The 4,322-nt window shown below is 46.4% G+C and overlaps 1 pseudogene; it reads left to right on the top strand.

Annotated features, from left to right (window-relative positions):
* Window positions 1–3,871: 3,871 nt before the first annotated feature.
* LOC126264000 (5S ribosomal RNA) lies at window positions 3,872–3,989 on the top strand (annotated as a pseudogene).
* The last annotated feature ends 333 nt before the right edge of the window (window positions 3,990–4,322 follow it).

Here is a 4,322-nt window from a genome sequence, read left to right as displayed (position 1 = left end):
GGCCACCGTGGCCGGCTGGACATTTCACTTCGTAGTGTTTAATTACTCCACATGGAATCAGATGATTACTGGAAATCCATCTATTGTGATTCGTACATCATTTTCCGAAGATAAGCTGTAGGGCAATTCAGGCCTGACGCATGCGCATTTATAAAACTACATCATTTACTAGGTATGTTTTCTATACATATATACTAAGCAACCAGCGACAGAAAATTGAACTATTATTAGTTTAAATAGAGAAACTGGACAGACTGACATGGGTAGTTAATTATATAAGTGACAGAAGGTTTGTTTTACTCAGGATTCCGAAAAGGGCCGGCCGATGGTGGCCGAGCGGTTCTGGCGCTACAGTCTGGAACCGCGCGACCGCTACGGTCGCAGGTTCGAATCCTGCCTCGGGCATGGATGTGTGTGTTGTCCTTAGGTTATTTAGGTTTAAGTAGTTCTAAGTTCTAGGGGACTTATGACCTCAGCAGTTGAGTCCCATAGTGCTCAGAGCCATTTGAACCATTTCCGAAAAGGCCTTATTATTTCCCACTCTTTTGGTTACAAAACCATATTTTTCAACATAATCTTCATTCAAATTGACGCCAGTTTACTGGGGGTGAACCACTCTACTGATCGACGTCGGAGCCAACACCTTGCTGTAACAATAACTGCTTCCAGTGGAGTGCATCCTTCATTGAGCCAAACACATGGAAGTCGGAAGATGAGAGATCCGGGCTGTAGGGGGGATGACGAAGAACAGTCCAATGAAGTTCTGTAAGCTCCTCTCGGGTGCACAGACTTGTGGGAGGCCTTGAGTTCTCAAGGACAAGGAAGTATTTAATTGTGGCCCGACTATCGCCTCGAATGAGTGTCTGCACGTTCCAACATTGCAGCAGTTAGAGCTGTGCGCGGCCGGCCTGCATGCAGGAGATCTGACAGATTTCCGCTACTTTACTGCGATGACGACAGACTCCTCGCACAAAGATTCGCCGTGCTGCCAGGTCTCCTAGACGTTCTGCAACTGCCTATAAATATATGAGGCGCTCTGTTACTCCGCCAAAAGAAACTCAATAACGGCTCACCTTTTTGATGGGTATGTACAGCGCCATCACCTGACGGAGATTCATGAAACAACACGGGATGAATCGGTTAATATTTCCTGATGTCCCACAACACATTCCGCATTTTTGCAAATCAAACAGGCCGAGAAGAAAAGGTGCTGGATTACTTACTGAACGTCTCTTGTACTTGTATTAAGAAACCTTGCAATACAAATGAAACATAGCTAGCTTATTGTAGTTAAAAAGGCATTAGTATTCAGTAGCAGCTAATACCATCACTTCTGTATGTTTAATACTTCTGACAGTGTACTTCAACCTTTGGCACCTTGAGGTGCATATGTGAGTAACTTCCAACGTTTTGATGGGCCACATTCCTCTTGATCGGGGTTTGCTTATCCTAAGGCGCTAGAGCAGCTGCCAAGCTTATTTGATGTCGAGATTTCTGCCAGGCACATTTCTAACGTGCTCAGTTGGTGGCAGTCACCGATCGTGTTGCTGAACTGTTGCCATTTAATTCATACAGTTGTTACTGTAGCACTCCCACGTGATTATGCCACAGAAGGGCGAAAAGCAGGAGAGTTGAAAAAGCATTAATACCCTTTGCTTCTTCGGAACACGTTCAGATTTCGTCAGATGGTTTTGAATGATGCCTCGGCGGCTCCAACAAGTACACGATTGCAAAAATTGCTGTCGTGTTGCACTCGAAAGGAGTGCGATCACATTCAATGTCGGTGCATCTCTACAGTGTTGTTAGAGAAGGGTCGAAACGTTCGAGCGTATCAACAGTGTCAAAGGTTGTCAAGAACATCTTCCAGTTACTCATCGCACGGCGAACTGTTGTTTTCAGCCGCGGAATGTGTGGGAATCAACGTCCTATATGCCACCCCCTAACGCCTTTTCGTATCGATTCTGAGCGGCGAAGTGTCTGAAATCTTTTCCTCGTCCACCCATAAGAAAACCGCGTGGCTTCAACGCTGAGTGACGCGGTCCTCACATCCATCGCAGAGATGTGAAAAGGACCTTTGCTTTGGGCAGAACTGTGGTGAAATTAGGTGCCAATGTTACATCATTAACTCACTTTACAGCTCACACGAACTTCTGAGCTGTGGCCTCTTTTTTCGCTGTGGTCTTTCTTTCGCATGTGTTGACACGTTGCTGCTTGCAGCGCCGCCGAACCCGAGGGTGACGTCGCAGGGTGCCACGCTTTTTCACCACTGGGAGGGGGTTGAGCCAAATTTCCAAATTTCAAACTTATGTATCACTATTTGAGACAGATACGGGGTTTCTAAAATGTGATCCTTCAGTTTTGTTGCACATTGTACGTAGGACACCACAGTAAAGCGCAGCCGGTCGGAGTGGCCGTGCGGTTCTAGGCGCTACAGTCTGGAACCGAGCGCCCGCTACGGTCGCAGGTTCGAATCCTGCCTCGGGCATGGATGTGTGTGATGTCCTTAGGTTAGTTAGGTTTAATTCGTTCTAAGTTGTAGGCGACTGATGACCTCAGAAGTTAAGTCGCATAGTGCTCAGACCCATTTGAACCATTTTTGAAAGTAAAGCGCATACTTAGAAAGTCGTTCGACATATTTTTCCTCGCTGAATTCGTTAACGACACGTTGAAAAAGAAGTACTGTGCCATGTTGTGGACTTGACTTGTTTCATAAGCATTTGCATTAAGATTTCAATATACACGCTAGTCTTCTTGGTGTAAAGAACTAACAAATATTTATCGGTGCTCCCTTGTTATGTTAGCTTGTTCCACCGAAGATCATAGAAGTTCGCTGCAAGAAACTGAATCAAAGCTACGTTCCAGAGGAATCTAAAGAGTCACTCACCTTGCAGCTCTACAGGTTGACGTGAATTTACTTAGACCTATAAAGCACGTAATGTATTAGAGACAGTTACTACAGTGAAATTTATTCTACGTTTCTTCTTTCCGATACGTATGAGGGGTAGTAATAACTGATTCACTATCACAGCGAAGAAATCGAGTTATGACTAACAAACTAGATTATGGAGTTAGACCTTCTGAACCTACTCATGCTTCTTCGCTACTTGCTTGCCCCAACTTAAGTCGTACAAGTCTGACTTTGGCAGTTCGGGAACGTTCCAACTTGCAAATTACCCTGTATTCATTCTGAAAATTCCTGCCACTTAATGGAATCTCCACCTGAGGGAAAAGGAGGAAGTCACTGGGTGAAATGTAACGTGAATAGGGAGATGATAGAGGAGCAGCTGGTGTGACTGACTCCTAGTCAGAATAAGCTGTGGCCTTGTCGTGGGGCGAAAACCTGAAAACCTTCCCGAGTGGCTTCGTTGCGAGTTTTGCGTAACCTCATAAGCATAGTTCGGTAGTGTGCCCCTGTAACGATCTGCCTCTTATAACACCATGGATGCCCAAGGAACACTCAACATCAACCATCAACTTGTATGATCACTGTTAAACCAATCTTCTTCCAAACAGACCTTGGAAGGCCCAACGGTACCGTCCGGCCGCCGTGTCATCCTCAGCCTACAGGCGTCATTGGATGCGGATATGGAGGGGCATGTGGTCACACCGCTCTCCCAGCCGTATGTCAGTTTGTTGGCCGATGATTGTTAGGTCTTCGCCTTATTTCGTAGAGGTGATTCCATGTTTTTCCATGGCTTGATTCGTTCCTTTGTCGCGGGCTGATAGTGATAGACCAAGCATTCGTAGTGGCCCAATCGCTCGCTACGAATGCTTGGTCTATCACTATCAGCCCGCGACAAAGGAACGAATCAAGCCATGGAAAAACATGGAACCACCTCTACGAAATAAGGCGAAGACCTAACAAACATCGGCCAACAGCCTTGCCGCAGTGGTAACACCGGTTCCCGTCAGATCACCGAAGTTAAACGCTGTCGGGCTGGGCTAGCACTTGGATGGGTAACCATCCGGTCTGCCGAACGCTGTTGGCAAGCGGGGTGCGCTTTACTGTGGTATCCTATGTACAATGTGCAACAAAACAGAAGGATCACATTTTAGAAACCCCGTATCTGTCTCAAATAGTGACACATAAGTTTGAAATTTGGAAATTTGGCTCAACCCCCTCCCAATGGTGAAAAAGCGTGGCACCCTGAGACGTATCCCTGCGGTTCTAGGCGCTACAGTCTGGAAGCGAGCGCCCGCTACGGTCGCAGGTTCGAATCCTGCCTTGGGCATGGATGTGTGTGATGTCCTTAGGTTAGTTAGGTTTAAGTTCTTGTGAGGCAAACTTGATTGAGAAGAAGCGGCTCCGATCTCGTAAACTG

This window comes from Schistocerca nitens, chromosome 6 (assembly GCF_023898315.1).
Source record: "Schistocerca nitens isolate TAMUIC-IGC-003100 chromosome 6, iqSchNite1.1, whole genome shotgun sequence".
Lineage (NCBI taxonomy): Eukaryota > Metazoa > Arthropoda > Insecta > Orthoptera > Acrididae > Schistocerca > Schistocerca nitens.
Note: the sequence above shows the minus strand (reverse complement) of the source record. Positions and strands in the feature narration are given on the sequence as shown.